The 20,421-nt window shown below is 41.1% G+C and overlaps 1 pseudogene; it reads left to right on the top strand.

The window, feature by feature from the left end:
• LOC120836644 overlaps positions 1 to 19,306 on the top strand; it is a 90,246-nt pseudogene extending 70,940 nt beyond the window's left edge.
• Positions 19,307 to 20,421: the final 1,115 nt, after the last annotated feature.

Below are 20,421 nucleotides of genomic sequence, written 5' to 3'. Positions count from 1 at the left end.
CAGGTAAACAAGTTGAAAAACATTATATTCACGTTTTATTTTCCTTCAAGTGTATAAAATAACAAAACTACGTGTATATATATATATATTCGAATATTCGACCCTGTGCCAGCTGATACGCACTTCATTGTTAATAACGTGCTATAAACATTGTTTTCATACCTCTGAACGGACATATACAGTTCTAAACACAGCCCTTTCGGAGCCGTTTGGGAACCTCGAGCCACGGCACAATACATTCAGTGTAATATTTAAAAAAAAATGACAACAAAAAACCGCTGATGTAACATTATGTCGTTTCAATTAGCTTGATCTGTTCCGACAGTTTAAAACAGTATCTCAAGGCTATCCTGTGCGCGGTCCCCATAAAAAAGTCTAGCGAGAACAATCGTTTATCCCCGGTTTTGATTGCTCAGACTTAAATGCATCCTGTATTTTGTTGTGATGTAGAACTCTGCAGTGTGACTCCATATTGAAAGTCATTGGAGTTTTTTTGTTTTTTTTTACTGGCATGTTTGTTCAAATGATTTTGTTACAAGGAGCACTGCTCATGGTAGATTTAGTGACCTGCAATGTAGGAGGGTTATTCCCATTGAAGGTCTCCAAGCAGCATCTTGGCCAGTGTCACTTACAGAGGTGTCGGAACAGGGAGAACAGGGTGCAATTATCTCATCCCTTCCCCAGCCCCCGCCATGTCCTGAGTTTCCCGGCCTGAGAATCCTTCGGTTTAAAGCTGCGTGGGTGTAGCACGAGCGAGCGCAAGAATTCCTTTGAGTGAGTGCTCTTGGTCCTGTTGGCTCTGTTGGCTCCACTGAGCTACAGTGACCTATACCTGTGGACAACTTCTCTTGGCCTTTCAAGGAGAAGAGGAGAGCGAGCGCACAACTTTAATCGGCGCTCCAAATAGGATTGGGCCCAACTTTGACCGCATTGCTAAGAAAGGTTGTTCCCCTGGATAGACTAGGCTCCCGAATATTACTTTTATGCTGATCGTGACTTATCTCTCGCCATAGGTTATACTTTGTTACAGCGAAAGTCCAGACGAAGATGACACTACGAGGTAACGGGATAAATCGAGCAAAGCCGAAAGCACAAGTCAATAGGCCTTTTTTGTTTATGATTAGTTCAGCAATGATTGAACATGTGCAGAAACATGACGAGCACCACGATGGTGCTCTCTTGACGCTGTCTGATTGGTCCAATAAGCTCGCTGTGTCGGCTGCGTCTGGACTGAAGATGAAACGAAGCATAGACCAAAGAACCCTCTCTCTCCTTTCCATTGGTGCCCTTTATTTCCCGGCGCTTCCCGGTACGAAATCGTCAAATCGTTTTCTGACAGGAGGTACCAGTTTATCCAAAAAAATGTAAATTCGAGAGGAACCCTCCCCCTCCCCCTTTTTTTCGATCACTTCCGACGTCTCTACGGATATTTCTCATCTTGACTCCATTTAAACAAGAAAAATTTCTTTCCTGAGAGACATTCTTTAGGAACCATTTATCAATGATCGGGAAATGGTACAGAGGAAGACACATGGTTTTTTGACGCGAGGACTACCAGGTCTTTTGTGAAGCGCACGCGGAGAACGGTCTTGGCCCTTCACCTTTAAGAAATCTGGCCTGTCTGCTTTCCCCCGAAGCATTTGGGATAGCCAATCGCTGCATTCTTCAGAGAATAATAAGAAAAAAAAAAAAGAAATATCGGTAGACTTAAACAAAACAGACTTAGCTGCAGCATTGAGGGGAAGCTGAATTCCTCACAAACGGCTTTTAACGGTCTAGGCTTGATATCATCTGTACCGGAAGTGCAGTCACAATTCAGTGCCATATAATATCAAACTCATGAGTCGGATATAATAAACAGAATTTGTCCTGATGAATTGTTCACATGCTATATATACGCGGTCATTTAAGGGAGCCCCAGCGGCAACAAAGTGGGCGGTAAACCGATTTGCTATCTGTTCTTCCGTAGCGCCTCATCGTAAAATGACATTTCTTTTGGCTATACGTTTTTAGAAGTTAACTCATTTACTGTTTGCTATATCAAGCGGCGATACCCCATAACTTCCGAAAACGTTTCCACGTAGTTTTCACATTTTGATTCTTTAATATCAGTGTTTAGTTTATTTCATACATTTTTAAATATGCAAAGGTCAGTTTTAGTTCTTGTTTTAAAAATATCTGCTACAGCTTGTTCCGGTTTTAATCCTTTGATATAATTCGTTAGATATCCAGGGTTTTCTAGTTTTCTGGTGTTTTTTTCCTTTAAGGGAAAACATGTGTTATACTACTGAGAGCGTACTTTGGTGCGAAGTTTAATTCTATCATTGCTCATGAAAATGAACAACTCTTGAATGTTGCTGCTACGTTTATACGGCTTGAAAAGTCTACCATAATTAAAACATGAATTGAGAAGTCAGAAGGTTTCCAGGTAAGGTGAGACGTAATCATGTATGTAATGATTGGTTATGGCGTATAAAAGCTTGAGTCTCACTTTTTTTTCCAAAGGCATCTCAGCGATTCTAGACCAAGAAAATGTTGCATCTTCGCTGGTCTTTGTAGGCGTCGATGACTATTGCAAATAAATAGCGTTGGTAAACTTCGAATAATCTTCAGTCCGTTGATATTCGTTTGTGGAAACAAATCCTACGTTACGCAGGCGTCTTCCTGAACAGGCGTGACAGTGAATGCGTCACGGTAATGATTGTTTACTTGTAAAATCCGCAATTATTCGAGCCTGCCAGGCATGTTGCGGAGAAGCCAGTATTCCTTAGTCGAAGGATGAAAGGAAACCATGTTGAATAAACCTGAGACTAGGGCAGAAATGAATATAAAAGTCGAAGGAACAGAAAAGGACAGGATGGCGTCTCAATTCTAAACAACACTTCGGTCCCTTAGCTAACGCTTCCCCCGTCTTGCGTGTTAACGCTTCCCCACATGGATTGACAGGAGACTGTCGGGACTGACACCATGCATCAACCCCAAACCACGTTTTCCGAGCCCTATTAATAACAATTTTCGAGTTTTTTAGACTGTTCATTAGAAAACATGGTCGCCCTGTCCCTTTTTCTTCCTTCGACTTATATGTTCATTTATGCCCCAGTCTCAGGTTTATTCAACATAGTTAACATTCACCAGCTCGCCTGCACCCTTACTATATTATCACTGAAAAAAAAATAGTGAAAACAAAATCTGGTTCTCCCGAGAGCACACGAAAAACGTGAACGAATATTTATATTCAGTGTCTGTCGATGTTATGAGCAATTAATCCATAAAAAGTAAGAGAATTAAGAAATACACATTTGTGCAAAAATAAACCAAAAAACAATCACAAATGGTCTTCAACTTTTTAACAAGACTGGAGCAAAAATAAAAGGTAAAATTAACTTAATGATCGGACAATGCGAGACTGAAAGTAGGCTAATTTTAATACCTTGGGGTGCCCAATGTTATTGGCCATACGTGCAAGAATTTATACAGAACTATTGAAATTACTTTTCTTGAGAAAATGCACTCCAATGATATCGAAATGTTTTTTTTTTTAGATTGAATAAAGATGTACCTTTTATAAATATTGCCAACACGAGCAAAATTCAATTAGGCAAGTTCTGTCATTATGCGCTCAAAGTTGTTTTGTGCCATAGTTGCAGTGATGTGATTGCTGCGCCAATCACGCCAAACTGCGCCAAGGGGCTGACCCTGCTACATCCTGCTACATTTTTCCAAAATATAGGTAATCTGCGCCAGGCCTGCGCCAAAGAACCAATTTTGCTCGCCTTTTAAAACCGAAACTAAACTAAGTACTGTAATGAACACACATGAGCTAGGTGGCGCAAGCGGCCGCCCGACGCAAAGTACCCTGCATCAACCGTTTATCCGGTCTTGCATGGTTTTTCCCGCCGTCTCTTGACTCGCGCTCTCGTTGCCTCGCGTCATTTCAAAACATTTTCAACGATAGACGCGGGCATGCGCGAACGCCCCGACACTAGCGTGCTGGGCACCGGCCATCTGATCATGCTGTGAAACGAAACCACGTTTTTGCGCGGCGGGAGTTAATTTGTGAGCTCAAGCCCTTGCTCCTGGAAGCAACGGCCGTGAGAAAACTATATTTGGTCCCTGCCTGCCAGTCGCCGTGGTCGCGCGTCGTCGAGTCTTGCCGTCGCCACGTCGCTGCAGCTATGGCGCCTTCTAAACTGGAACGTAAGGACCGCCCTAATGTTCATCAACATTCCTGTTCTTGTTTAATACGCTACTACAAAAATTCCTCTAGATCAAAGATTGCTGTGTCGAAGTACTGTTTGCATAGGTTTCTCTCGGTAAGTTTAGTTCCGAAGGGGACCGCGGTACGTTAAAAATCTGCCGCAAAAGAGTTGGGGAAGAGAAGTGAGCTAAAGCAAAGAAGGCAATGTCTGTTACACTGAACTCGCACAGCACGCTTGTTTGTTTCAATTTCAGTCGTTTCACAAAGCGCTCCGAAATTTTTTGACCCTAACTCGTGATGTCTTTACATCGATGCGCTCAGGTTCTTTTTTTTTTGTGTGTGTGTTTAGCTTGTTCCTCGCCAGCCGCTCTGACAAGCACGTGCGGCTGGGCTGACTTTTGTCGTATGCTGGACAGATCATTTTGTGTATCATTTCGGGAACAAGGTGGCGACGGAGCGGTGTGGCATGGTTTCGATCGAACAGCTATCTCCGCTTGCGTGACAATTTCGCATTGCACTGCAGTGGTCACGTGTATCAACAGTTAGAAACTGCTTCTATTTAATATATAACTAGTCAGCCTAATGCTGTGATATTTAATACTAAGCTGGTCATTTTACAATAAATTTTAATAGATGCAGTTTGGTTCTTATTCACCTATAGCGGGTACATATATATGTATCATTTACTGAGGCATTGCAAAATGTTTCATATCATTGGCAATTCAGTTACTTGTTGAAAGACTCCCAGGTGGTCTAACTTGACTATAATATGTTTACTGCGGCGAGCAAAGTGTGCTTCGTTTGTCGAGAACTTGAAACGAATATATTTATTTTTCTAAGAATATCTGCTCCAAGAGCAACTTTTGCAGCTCCGAAACACTGTTTTGGCTGCTCCGAAAGGTGCTCCAAAACGGCTTAGACCAATCACATCACTGCAGTTGTTAACGGTTCATTTTCCTCGACATTTCGAATGTGATGCAAATGTCTCCCAGTAGCAAGCTTGCAATTTCCAAAAAAAAAAAAAAAGTGCTCATTAAAACTAAAATCACTTGTTTCCTTTTAAGTCTGGTTTTCAACTGGCCTTAATTCCTGAAAAAAGATGTTTCTGTGATGTCAACAGCTTCTCGCAAATTGCCTGCCTACGCAACTTTACATTTAGTTTTTGACGTATTTGTACGACGTGGCTCTTAAAATGCTTTTTTATAGGACTGTCAGGTTTTATTTTGAGGGCAATATCTATTATTTTAACCCTTGGTGAAAAGCGATATGAAAAAGTATGCTAGTTTTGTACTTGCATTAAACATAGTTCTACAGTAAAAGTATATCTCTAGCATACATCATATAGTTTTAGTTTACTATGAGTGTACTTTATATTTTAGCAGTGCGGTCCGCTGGTCGACCAAGCCTTGCAACCGGGAGTGCATACAAAAAGCACATGTTCTAATATACTATAGGTTAACTAAATGCATACTTTAGATATACTTTTCCAAATGTTTGTTAAAAGACAAAATTGAGTAAATTTCTTTGCATTACATTTCGCTATGAGAAAAGTTAAGCTCAACTCATATATTTGCGAGGAAATCCAAAGGACCTACTTTAACAAATTCGTTATAATTCAAATGAGCCCACATATTAAACAGACATCACATCACACGGTTAATAAATTTAGTTATCTAACAAATCAGCAGACTTGTACGTAGTTCAACTACTCTACTCAAGTTACTGTAGTCTAACTACTTTACTCAGTAGTTCAATAACTTTGAATTACTTTTTCATTTCGGTAATTAGTAGTTTACTTTAACTACTTTTTCTGAGTAACTTCCACTTAAATTACAAATTACTTTCGAATTTTAGTGGTTGTTTTGCCTATGAACAAACATTGCTGCACAAAAGAGATAAGATGTTGGGAGATCAGCTGATATTTGCAAAGAAGGAGAAGCATGTGGCGTAGAAAAGGGGGGGGGGGGGGGAGGATATTGGTTGGAGAGTCAGAAACCCCCCAAAATTTTCCCAAGCCACCCTCTGCAACAACACGGCTACGAAGCGCGGGGAGCGAACAGGCACGACGCAAGAGAGGCCAAGTAACTGCGGGATTAGCGCCGAAGACTGGCGTTTTTTTGTGTCCCGAAGCTCAAGGAGACTTGACCCATTTTAAGAAAGGGCTGGTTCCCACTTGTCCCCAACATAGAAACTCTCGCCCAGTACAGGAGGTGCACACACTGCATCCTCCCTCAAAGGAGACAAGAAAATGCATCACCTGCTCTGAAGCTCATCTGGTGCTCCCGTAGTTTGTGCTGTACTCGAAGAGTCGCGTGCTAAGGGGCAACGCAAAGGGGACATTTTTGCGTTTCCTTTCCTCTTAAAGCATAGAATATTCAATTCTTGAAAGATGTGACGATCGTTCGAGAAACCATAGTAATTCCCCCAACGTCTTATATAAAAAAATATTCAACAAGCAGTGTTGGGAAGTACTTTGAGTGCATGGTACTTAAAGTACTACTGTTTAGAAAACTTGTATTTCACTTGGAGTACATTCTCTGGGCATGTGCTTGTACTTTCCGAAGAAAGTAAAACTCCCGACTTCAATGTACATTCCTCCACTTTGAAGACAAAAAAAAAAACGGCGTATCGTCATGGGAAAACGCGTTCTTTTAGGACGTCATCTGGTCATTTCTTTGAGTGAAGTAATGGCGGCTACAAGACCGACACAAATAAGTGGCTTATAAGCTGATTGTGTCAAATAGTTCGTCAGCGAGAGTAAAACAACTACTCTGTGGCGACTTGACTTCAAGCAATATTTGCTGCCATTTTCGCAAAAAAACTAATGCGCCTCCGATTACCTCTAGAGCAATGCGTACCAGTTAAAGGGAAACTGAAGCGGTTTTGTATTTGAGTAAAAAGACTTCAATGGCCTTCATTTGACCTCCAGGATCAGGAATAGCGAGATTATTTTTCAATTTGGTGCACGGAGGCTTCAGAAGTTAATTTTTAAAGTACCACCGAAGCCCCTCCTTCCCGGGGCGTGACGTCACACTAGGAGTTTTCGGAATCTCTGCTCTCGCGCATCTTCAGCGCCTGTCAAAGCTATGCACGCGCACTCTTGCTATTTTCGAAAAGGTTAAAAAGGGACGTCACGACTGCCGTAAGTGCGGAAAGATACACCTGGCAAGTTGTCATTGCACGCGCTGCCCACACGAGTGGCACGCGCTTGGCGGCCCAAAGATCCTAGTATGACGTCACGACTGATCGGAGGTTTTTCGCATTTTCTCGCTTTTAGTTGCATCTTCGGGGAAAACGAATGTGATATTCAGATTCACGGGATAAAAACACGCCAGAATTATCCTCTAACTCGTTTTTTTTCAAGAAGTGTTGCAGCTTCCCTTTAAAAAAAAAAACACTGTATAGGGAATGAAAGGGCACCATGAAAGGTTATGTTAAAAGTACTGGTACTTTACCTTGCAATATATTGTATCTATAGGACGTTACTTTGAGTACATTGCACCCGGTGTATTTACTGCTTTACTTGATGTACATAACCTCTAATTTACTTTGTACTTTGCTTCAAGTACTTTTTAGATGTACTATGCAACACTGTAAACAAGCAAATACTGTCTAAAAATCAAGCAGTCAGGCACTCAGGCAGTGCTAAACCTCATAATAGAAATGACACATTTGCATTACACCATTGACGAAACAAACAAGAACAAAACAATTAGGCACGCAGAAGCAGAACCAGCTATAAAAGCATTTCTTTGAAAAAAAACAATCCGATCCATATTTCGCTGGCACAAATTCGCTAACGGATCAAAACCTATGTACTTTCTTGTTAGCATAAAAAAAGCTATAAAAGTAACTTCAAAGTAACTTCAAAAGCAATTCGCTACTTTTTTACGGTAATTAGTAATTTTCTCAATTACTTTCGGTTTGAGTAATTTCTACTCTACTTAAATTACTTTTAAGGTCAATACTGAGTAGCTTAATTACTTTTTTGAGAAACTTGTACATGTCCGCAAACGAGTAATACTTTATACGGAAGTGAATGCAGTAATTTTCGACTTTTTCAGTGATAGATTCGATTGGACGTCCGCCGTCAGGCATTCTAACCGGCCGCCTGGCTGACTACGGAGCCTACGACCAGTGCCTGGACATCCGACATCCAAAAAGCTCGTTCCAGGGAAGATATTGCATGCTTCAGCTTGTTTCAAATGGGAAGATCAGCCCAACACTTTACAAGGTGATCGACAAAGTTTTCGAGCGCCACAACTTTAAGGTGAGTTGAATACTGGTTCCTGTATAAAACAATAATAACCATAGCAGCTTAAACTGATATTTGTTTAGACCAGAGTTCTCCAAACGTTTTGACAACGGGCAACATAAATCATGGGATACTAAATAAATCAACCTAAATAATCATTTGAATGCAAAAACTGAAACTAGATCAAGAATTAAAAAGTGAGGCTCATACTTATACTTCATTTTTAAATGCAATATGTTGCTAATTGTGACATTACAAAATAATTGTGACCCAGACAACTAACCAGGCACACATCACAGAGCATCTGAACTTGGAACTTTGCCACAGGACAGAAGACTAATGAGGTGATAAATCTAATGATGACAATATACAACAGTTTTGAAATTGATCATAGCTACAGATTTGAAATAGGGAACTATGAGTTGTATAATGCTGGCGATGACAATGACAAAGAGATGATATGGCAAGAGAACCCGCGTTTTTATGCAGATTTTCTCTCGTTCTTTCTTAAATCTTCGTTTGCAACTATTAAAACGCGTCGTGGCGCCGTTTTTTTTTATTTTTTAGGAGCTTATTAGTGTCTATAAAGCGGCGGGTCACGGCCCGGGCGGAGCGCCTCTGCGGGCCGTATCTTGCCGCGGGCCAAGGTTTGAAGAAGCCTTGTTTAGGCCCTCTGAAAGTTTACTTTTAGGAGTTTATAACACGTTTCAACGACGTGTTATAAAATCCACTTTTCGTGTCAGTGGAATCACTCAATGAACACCTTGTTCCAAGCATTGCATGTTTAGATAAAAAAAACATTATATATATATATATATATATATATATATATATATATATATATATATATATATATAAATATATATATACATTAATGTTTTTTTAAGTTATTTACGATACTAGCACCACAAGCGTCGCGTATACTTCATGAGTTAAAACTTTGACAGTTTGTTTCGCAAACACTATGTGAAACTAAGTTAGTGTAGTAAACAAGAATGCAATTAAAATGCATACTCTCATTTACATAAATTTATACCAGGTGATATTTTTTACTCGAAACAATTTTGGAAAGAGAGTGCAACCTGCTGGCTATATATATATATACCGTATGTACTCGAGTTATAGTCGCACTGTTTATGAAGAAAACCAGGGTTCGCTTTTCCGCAGAGTACGCGGATTTCCAATCACCGCGATCGACAGCATGATTTTAGCTATTTACAGGACAGATAACGTCTTCGCACGAAGATACCATCTGTGAAGGTTGCATTTGTATGGAGCCTCGTGTTCTTGATCTAGTTATTCGCTGTTATCTATGCGCAACGCGATGATTGGCTGTATATATGCTTCAAAAGAAAGTAAACAGAAGTGCCTTGTTCATAAATAGTGCGGCCATTACTTGAGTAAATAAGTTTTATATATATACAGGGTGTTTCATGAAAGGTCGACAAATTCGATATTGCAAAAACTACGCTTCGCAAAAAAAAAAAAAAAAATTGTGTCGTTTTGGTCTTGGGCCAGGGGCCTACTTAGTAAAACCATTAAAGTCCGGGATAATTAGATTAAGTGAATAATTTCAATTAATAATTACTTAGCATCATTGAAATACACTAAATCAACAAATTTCAGAACGATAGAAGGCACGCGCAGCATTTTACAGCTTTCTGAAAAACCGCACAAATTCGGCGGTTTGTTAATTTTCGGTATCCAATTGGAGCGCATCTCGGCCCCGACGGCACCTCGCCCCGTGGAGAAATAGTGCAACCAACCTCTGTTGCGCTGTCCTCGCGTAACGCAGCAAAGGCTGGTTGCACTACTTCTCCACGGGGCGCGGTGCCATCGGGGCCATGATGCGCTTGATTGCAAACCGAAACTTGAATACCCGCCGAATTTGTGCGGTTTTTCAGAAAGCCAGAAAATGATGCGCGTTCCTTCTGTCGTTCTGCAATTTGTTGATTTAGTGTTTTTCGATGATGCTGAGTAATTTTTAATTGAAACCATGCCCTTAAACACAATAATAAAAAGTTAATTACACGAACATAATTAACAATCTAATTATCCCGGAATTTAATACATTTTCTAAATAGGCCCTGGTCCAGGACCAAAACGACGCAAGCCTTTTTTCGCTGGGACGAGTAGTTTTCGCAATATCGAATTTGTCCACTTTTCGTGAAACACCGTGTTTATACATGCAGCCAGCGGGTTGCACCCTCATCTAAAAATATGTTTAAGCTGCAAATCATATCAGCGTTTATATCGTTGCACTGCCCTTTAATAACATACTCAAAATTGCTATTTATGATAGCTACACGTCGGCAGCATATAGATCAGAAGTATTAGGAATAGTCGACTATAAATACATTCCGAGTTTGAAAATAATTGGCCTTCTTTTGAGATTTAATATCCTACTAGTATATTTTGAGAAAGGTTAATTGTGATACATATATTATATATATATATATATATATATATATATATATATATATATATATATATATATAACTGAAAAGAAAAGAAAACCCTTAGTGAAAGCAGCAACAACGGACGGTTTATTCCGAAGAATAAATTGACAGTTGCTGTTTTCACCAAAAGTTTTCTCTTCTTGTGTTTCAGAGAACGCCGGCCAAATCGCTCCTGCGAAAACTACTCATCGCAACGAAAAAAGGCTTGTGGCGTTTTGGTCCTGGGCCAGGGGCCATTTAGGAAAATTATTAATAAAGTTGTTAATTTTTTCTGCGTAATTAAGTTTTTAGTATTGTGTTTAAGGGCATGGTTTAAATTAGAAAATTGCTCAGCATCATCGAAAAACACTAAATCAACAAATTGCAGATAGTGCAACCAACCTCTGCTGCGCTGTCATCGCGCGACGCAGCAGAGGCTGGTTGCACTATCTCTCCACAGGGCGCGGTGCCGCCGGGGCTGAGATGCGCTCCGATAGCAAACCGAAACTTAAAAACCCGTCAATTTTGTGTGCTTTTCAGAAAGTCTTAAAATGCTGCGCGTGATTTTTATTGTTCTGAAATTTGTTAATTTGGTGCTTTTCGATGATGCTGAGCAATTTTCTAATTTAAACTATACCCTTAAACACAATACTAAAAAAGTTAATTACGCAAAAATAATTAACAGCTTAATTATCCCGGACTTTAATAATTTTCCTAAATGGGCCCCTGGCCCTGGACCAAAAAGCCACAAGCCTTTTTTCGTTGCGATGAGTAGTTTTCGCAGGAGCGATTTCGCCTGCGTTTTCTGAAACACTCTGTATATATATATATGATTAATGCGGATGAAAAATCGATAGGCACCCACAAATATACTTTGCCGGCTGTGGACTTCCGATACACACGCAGGAACGATCTCAAAACTACCGAAACCGTTTATGCAGTACGTCGGGAACATCAGCAGGCTATTTGCATCCAAAGAAGCCTTTGGCGGAGCTATGTTCCAAATTGGAGCCTGCATTCCGTCTCTGTGCCAGCAAGAGGACCTTCAGTTCATCCTGGACACTGGTATCTAGATTACCCTTCATGCATTTTTATGAATAATAGCCTTTATGCGACCAGTAGTGTGATTGTACAAAAACGCCATTTTATATTCAAATATAAGGATACATTTTAAGCATTTAGACCCTATCTGAAGGGGGCGGTGAAACGAGTTTCGGCTTTTTACCAAATAGCCTCGCCAAAGAATAAAGGACAGAAAAGTTTTGCTTGGACGGGCTAGATTTCATTAAAACAAAATAAAATGAAACAAATAGAAGATAAAAGTTTCCCTCAATTCCCACGCACCGTCTTTTGAGTGACGCCACTGGAGGACTACGTGGTTTCCCGTTGGGTCTTCTAAGCCCCCAGCCACCCCCTCGGCGATTGTCGACCTTTCAAGGATTAGCAACGCCGAAGGTAGAGGCGAGCGATCGAAACACAAGACGGATCGCTACACTCTCACAGCGGGTGTAGCAGCGAAGGGGGACTGCTTTTATGGACTTTCGCATCTACTCCAGTGACGTGACCCCGTGATTCCCGAATCCGCCACACGCCGCTGCAGATTGGCTAACGATTCGTTTCCTCTGGGACGTGCTTTCTCATTTGTGTCTATAAAAACAATATGAAAATACAAGCTGCAAATCAAGTCAGCGTTAATATCGTTGCACCGCCCCTTTTATAACATACTCAAAACTGCTATTAATTCTAGCTACAAGTTGGCAGCATAGATGAGAAGTACTAGGAATAGTCGACTCTCAATATATTTCGAGTTTGAAAAACATTTGCCATCATCCGAATTTTAATACATTACTTGCATACTTTAAGCATTTTAAGTTGTGATGCAAATACGCTCTAATTTTGTAAGTTCTGAAGCTTTACACGATTCGTCATTGAACTTTCTATACATCTTATTAGTTCTGCACCGCTAAGTCGCCGAGTGTGTAATTTTATGGTTGTGCTAATATTGTTCTACGGTGAAGGATTTTGTTTTTAACATAGTGCGAAAGCTTTGAGAACAGATATCTGCGTTCTGAAAAGGTTGATACCACCACATATGTGCTTGTTAAACGATTGATATTTAGCAAAAAAAAAAAAAAAAATAGATGGCCCTCATTCCGGCAGAGCTAAATTGACCATTTATTTTCCTCTAGTTCTTGGCAAGTATAAAATCCAGCTTAATGTCGGCTGGTGCCGAGTAAACGTTCCAGTTGTTTTGGATCAACGTCAAGTTGCGATTATGTGAGTCAAACTTTCGTGGTTTCAATTATTTATAAATGAAACTTAACCCTGTTATAAATTATACACCTTTACTTCTGAAAAACTAACAAAAACAACCCTTTGCACCCCTACGCCCCATATTCCAAAATACGACCTAAAAGACCGATATGAACAAAAACCTGAAATTAAGTAGCTCGATCAGTCGAAGAAATTACAGAGAAGATGCAAGCGAGCTGGTGAATTTTCAACATTGTAAAACTCGAGACGTAGGACAAAAGAAGAAGAAAAAGGGGACAACACAGTGCCCTGTGTCTGTGTTGTCCCCTGTTTTCTTCTCCTTTTGTCCTACGTCTCGGGTTTTACAATGTTGAGCGATCAGTTGAATTTACCAATATAGGCGGTTGAAGATGACTTACACAATCTTATGCATGTATAATACAAAAAATTACCATCAAGAGTGCGACATATTAATTAAAATGTAGAATTTTAGTAAGTTATTATAGACACTTGGACAAAACAATCCCATTTATCTGTCATATTACAGAAAAAGTATGAAGAAAAGAAGTGCCGGGCATCCGATTGCCCTGAGCGTTCTTCCTTGAGAAAAATGTATATAATATGAAAAATGGTTCTTTCATTCGGCGTTATGAGAAATATATCATATGGGTCATACAGTTTTATTTTCAATAACGCACCAGTGTTGACCGAATAAAAAAATGTTTGAAACAAAGAAGGAAAGTGACATACCAGCCAGTTTCCTTGCTATTCTGAGTAGAAAAGTTTATACAGAACAATCATTGCTGCTGCGAGAATATTAATACCCGTACATCTACTTTGCCCTTTGTAAAAAAACTACGAGAGTATTGCATATATGACTCATAAGCGTCCATAATTTTGTACTAGACCCTTTACGCAGGAACGTTTTGTTAATTACTAGTATCATTCCAGGTAAACATAACGAGAGAAAGAGCGAAAATGTTTGCGCCAAAAAGTGATCGGCAGTATTTTTTGTTTATAGATGGAAATTTAGCAGGCACCAAAGCTAGTGTAAGTAAGGTCCACTTTTGGGGGAGTTACTCCAGCTCTAAAGTTAGGTGAGCACCAATACTCTGTGGAGCAAAATGTATAGGAAAGCGCAAAGTCGTGTTCCCGGTAGCTGCGTCGCTCAGTGTTAGCGAGAACGGAATATTAAAATCAGTGTGTCAATTCAGTCATTAGTGTGGTTCTGCTAAAGTTTTGGTTCGGTATGCCGTAGTGTATTTGAGCGGTATTGGTTCCAGTTCAGTCCTGCGTCTGAAAAATGTATTCGGTTACCAGTTAGCGCAGAAACTGGTTGAATTCGATTTATAACTGCAGCTTAGTTCGCGGCCAATCGCGAATTTCTTGCGCGTAAAATTTATAATTTCTTAAGACATTTGCTTAAAAAACTTTTTGCTCAACTTGGCGTCACCTGCGGTAAAAATGCAAACATAAAAAAAGTGGTCATCACTAGCGGCGTCGCGGAAACGGGAACAGGAGGAGAAATAAATGCTTAATTTTCTTTTATGCCGCTGATTTTGTATCGCAAACTCTACAATATTTAAATTATTCAGTCATTAAGGCGCCCAGGAAAATATTAGAGACCAACATTCACACGCTTGGTCTAACATCCAGCAACGCACGTTATCCTCACTTATACTTACCGTTTCGATGGGCTGAGTGCAAGACAAGGAAGGCAGCGAAGGGCTGTTAAACGATGATTCAATAAGAAAATCAAATAAGAGGGAAAAAGTGGCATAAAAAATTAAAATATCCAGAAAAATTATTTTTTAAGCAACATTTAGAATTCAAGGTCATGAATTGATGCGTAAAATATTAGAAAAGTATAAGGCTACCTGAAGTGTACCAAGGATCCTCGATAGATGGCGCCAGTGTACTCTCCCGTATTAGCGCAGTCACAAGCGGCACTGCACAGTGCGTCACGCTGAAACTCAAATGTGCGAACCAGACTTAAGCTCCTTGGACATGACGCAAACACCTCGAATGTGATCGTAAATGGGTTTCCGGACAAAGTACTATGGCAGGGTAAATTGCAAAATATAAAACATGGCGCGAAGTCACCATTCGGTGAGTGTGCTTTGAATTTGGCAGCCGAGTGCGCCATTGGGCTATTGATTTTTGCGATGTTCTGTTGACCCCAATAAGATCAAAAATAGTAGCTGGTCACATTTGAATGGCCCTTTGAATGCTAAGTTCGCTCGAAGTACCAATTGTAATTCGCTTTGAGTCAAAAATGACATTGGCAGTATCTATACGAAATTTTTATGAAGTTTGCGGCTAAGGAAATAATGTTATTCCTTCATGGTTACAGAAGCATCTACGGAGCTTGGATTTTCTTATTGCTCCTCGGAACTGCATTTGACTTGCTCCAGTGCTGGAGATCCGTTCACGACCGGGAGGATGCGATAAAACCACGACGGCAAGGTAAAAATGACCCAGACGATCATGTGTTGATTTTTTGGGAGTCAAAATGTTTCGAGAAACGTCAACTTGATGATGCAGTTACCACTCTAACTTTATGTATGAATGCTATGAGGAACTATAAGATTATGTTTTTGTCTGGTTAGTTCTATAGGGTTTCGGGTTTTCGGCAAATGACGATAAACTCAGAAAATTAGCCCCCGAGTCGGGTTATAAGAAATCGCATAAAACTAGAGAAAACCCGAATTAGAGCTGTCCTTAAAAAAGAAATTACCAAGCTTTCTAAGGAGACAAACCTTTGTCTAGCGCTTTGTTTTCTATTGATGCAGAACACAGCTTCCACGGAATTGTCCGCGAGGCTCTTTCTTGCCTTCAGAATCACACATCTTACATCATTTTTTTTTTCGTTGGTACGGGGACATGCTTTAAGTATTCGGGTCCCTCGAATGTTCCATGCCCGTTGAAAAAATCCCATGCCCATATCCGAATCTCTTAAACACAAGCCACGATAAACGTCGATTGTTCGTACGACACTACAAATTGATAGCTAAAAACACATACCATAATCTATGGAACATTTTAAACCGCAAAAGGATGCCCTGAATTAAAAAAAAAGCCTCTAAACTTTTTCCGGTCATCTTGATCTCTCCCCTTCTGACTATGGGTTGATGCCACTCCGACTTTTATCACGTCACCATAGTAGGAAGCAGCGGAATTCAGATGACTAGAGAAACATTTGAGGCGTACACAATAAAAAAGAAGGGACTTTGCATTGCGTAAATCAAAATTGGGTCCATCTGCATAGGAGAGAGATTTTTTTATCTGTAGACGTGCTGAATTACCATAATGGTATTGTATGCTCTTGTTTATTTCAGTGTTTGTTTTCCAGTTGAAACTTCAATTGAAAGTCATCGCTTGTCTTGTTTACACACTTCTACTTCGTTCAAAAGTGCTACCCTTGAACGTAGCGATAAATTGCGACACACAGGCCAAGGCAACAGAAGTATACCGAGTCCACAAATGGTAGAAAGAAGCACATAGACGACGTAGTGTACCATACTTATTGTACGTAATTATTAAAAAGAATTAATCGTAACACGAAGGTTTACACAACGGCTCAGTAGAGAATCAAACCCGGACCGTGGAATCGGTAGCCGGACACCCATGTCTACGTCACAATGATGAGACGAAAGACACGGCAACCAGCTGGACTTCGAAAACTCACGCGAGCCTGCGGTACACAAGGCGATCGTAGGCGCGTGCAGCCGAATCATGGGTGACGAAGGGTACACCTCCCCACGTGATCTCATGACGTTAAAGGCGGATCAGAACGCAGCAATGAATAGCGCAGCGGACGTACACCCTAAGAAATACCTGCGCGTCTACTTACCCTCAAAACACTCAAAAGCCAATCCCTGCGATACACGAAATCAGCTAAGCGAATGATGACGTGGAACATCCATTTAGACCTAAATATGAAGTCTGCGCTGTTTCAATAAGCAATGCAAGCGCTTTTCCATTAAGCAATGGGCTCTTGGCGTCCACAGTGCTCTTACAGAATAGGCTTTCCTCTTCCCTCCTCCCGTCCCTTTTACCTTCAGTTTCTTTAACACTCGCGCGTCGACGGTAGCGTGGCCTTAATTGTTCTAAAATAGCACGCCGCATTCTTCAAGGATAATTGGAGACAACGTTATTAAGCAGGCAAGCTGGTTGGTAATCGACATAATAAGAACGAGACGAAGGCGAAAAAACGGGGACCAACACGAAGCCTCTGAGATGATGTGTTTATCCCCGTTTTTTGCCGGCCGTTTCCGGTTCGATATGATGTCGTTCCCGATAGAGAAGCCTTAAGTTAATTTCCCCTCCCCGCCTCACGATTTCTTCAGTTAATTCAAGAGCTCCTCGGAATACAAGGTGACTAAGGTATCAAGACGCAACAAGCACCCCCGAAAGAAGCATTTGGAGTGTTCATTCTAGCTAGCGCTCGATAAGGCCCCACCTCTACCGCCCAAAAAAAATTACAATGCAGGGTGTAAAGAATTCACCGTCTCAGAGTTGGACATGCTGGAGGCAGCGCCTTGATGTTTCGCCATTTCGTAAATGACTATTCTTGAACCCGCCGTCCGCGCCCTGACCCGTGCCACCCATCCTCGTCTTCCTCTCCTTTGTACGCCACAGTCCCATGGGCACCCCCCCCCCCCCCCCCCCGTGCCACGTTCCCCACAGGCAGAACCTATCTTAATTCCTCAATAAAGCATACTCCTCACCCACTCCACTCCTGAATAAGTTTCACTTGTCTCGATAGTTCTGATAAACCCGGAAAGTATTTAGTGAGTCGTATGTGGAGTCCGTACGAAACCACTCAAATATCACCGCAACCAATCCTAACAAATAATAGGAAACGCATAATGCACGCGCAACGCAATCTCAAAGTTATCAGAATGTTAAAGGCAAAGTTAAGCTTTCTTTTTGCTAGGTCTTGATAGTTTGAAAGTAACGGACCGGCTAACCGCGATTTTTTTAAAGTTTTCCGTCTGCCTACGGGGTCCGTGAGAGAAAATTATCCCAGGTTTTTCGGCCCCTGTAAACGAACTAAATATTGCAGAAAGCTGAAACTCCGTGTGAATGGAACGCTAACGATTGTAATAGCTTGTCAAAGTTTTAGAACATGACGTTACCTTGATCACAAAAAGAAACAAACAACCAAATTTCTTTCTGGGTCGATAGTCACCTAAATCTACTATCCGTGAGATCAAGGCATCGCATTGTAAGCATTTGTAGTATTTATTTTAGTAGAAAATATAACAGAAAAGCCTTTTTCAGCCAGAACGAACACTACTTGACGGTGACAGCGCAGGGAAAACCAATCTCACACCAGACACTCAGGAAGTGTCTGGTGTGAGGTTGCTTTTCCCTGAGCCGTCACCGTCAAGTATGGTTCACCAACTCGCCCAATCATCCATCCTATCAGAAAGAACACAGTAAGACATTTATTTTTGACAAGTGTTTTTCACGTCATTAAATGCCACAGGAAACCACAATGCCATTTTATGGTTCAAAATAAATGTTAGGCATAGCTGGATATCCCTTCGTAGATAAATCTGGTGTTTATGTTTGATCTCGTGACCGAGATGACGTCATGTTTTTAAAGTTCCGCATTCCGTTCCCACCGCTGCCGTCAGACACACACGAAGGTTCAGCTTTCTCCAAGACTTGGTTCATTTGTAGGTGCCGAATGACAGTGTTTTATTTTCTGTCACAGAGCCAGTGCATTCTATATTATATTATGTATATTAAAAAAGCAAAAAAAAAAAAACAAAAAAAACAACATATATTGCTTACATTGTTTGCTACATAGGCATTTTAGAATTTGAGCTTACGCTTTTTTTATTGTGTCCAAAACGACCTTTTTTGTGGCTGGAAAAATGACTATTTTGCATCTTTTCATGCACACTCGACAGCCGGTTTGAAGCATGCGTTTATTTATTTCTGTCAGGTATTCCTTGTAGAGTTCTCCTGGCGTTCTCTCTGCGGCGGTCCATCCTGAAGTTGATGCAGATGCCGCAGTTCGGAGACTACAGCAAGGAACTGGGATTCGTGCACGGCATGCGAGTCCTGTCGGCCACGTGGATTATCCTCGGCCACTCCTACATCCTGAGGGATATGCAATACAACTGCACGTCTCAAATACGTCCTTGATTTGTTTGAACAGTTCAGTGCCACTTGAATTATATAAAACAATGATTCAATATTTAAAGAAACAAACACAGCCTAAAATATTCACAGTCCGTAAACAGTCCATGGGATGTCTCATTACACCATAGTCACTGCAGCAAGAAGATTATTTTCAAACTTCTTAATCAATAGCGCAATAAGTAATCTCGTCGTCATGACGAAGCATTTTACGGGAATGCGGTGCTTCCAAGCTTCCAGAGTGCTTTTTAAGCACACCATGGAACTTTCCATTCGCAAGTAATTATTAGCGCCGTCACGGCACCATTGGCCAAGAAAGCGAATCCAAATGTTCGTCGACGGATTGATCGTTGACGAGCGCATACGTCCGAGTGGCGCCGTGATCGTGTCCAATGCGTGAGCGGGGATCGGCCCACGGGCTTTGGGTAGTGCGGATGTATTACAGAGAAAAGGCGGAGAGCTTTCGAAGGAAAGGATAGAAATACGAAATAGTCCGCTGTATTTTTAAATTTTAGCATTTGAAAAGCAGGTTCTAGACTTTCTATTCTCTTCATTGTGTGTGTGGGCCCAGTAAAGGATAGGCGATTACTGAAATCAGTCTAAATAGTTTTTATCGGAGCCCAAAGTTTATTTTCTGACCTCTTTAAGAAATGCGGGCCGGGGTGCTTCTCAGGAATCTAACAATTGCTCATGAACCAATGAAATTGTATCATTCGCCCATACGTAGACCGAAGAGCGAACCACGAATCTAGAAGCGTGAGCGAACAAATAAGCCACGCCCTTTAGTCCATTAGCGATGGTGATGCACTGAGGGAGTGAGGAGGTGAGAGCCTTCGGAGACGTCAGAGCTGCAGAGCTCGGCACTAAGCTGACGTCACGGCACGCTATTACATTTCCTCCTCTCTCTCAGTTTCTCGCCGTATAGGATGGCGCCACCTCACCGGTTGGACCCGATCCTGGCGCCGAGCGTCCCCACTAACTGGGCACGATGGTAGCCGAATGCCTCATGGAGCATTCCTGTCCAATCTGTGTCAGCGCTCGATCTCACTGCGAAAACTTAAAAAAATGTCGGTGCATGCCTGCTTTAGTTCTACTATATTTCGGCTTAGCCCCGGACGTCG

This window comes from Ixodes scapularis, unplaced genomic scaffold (genome assembly GCF_016920785.2).
Source record: "Ixodes scapularis isolate PalLabHiFi unplaced genomic scaffold, ASM1692078v2 PGA_scaffold3__209_contigs__length_174095766, whole genome shotgun sequence".
Taxonomy (NCBI): Eukaryota; Metazoa; Arthropoda; class Arachnida; order Ixodida; family Ixodidae; genus Ixodes; species Ixodes scapularis.
The sequence above is the reverse complement of the archived record's forward strand: the minus strand, read 5'-3'. Positions and strand labels throughout refer to the sequence as shown.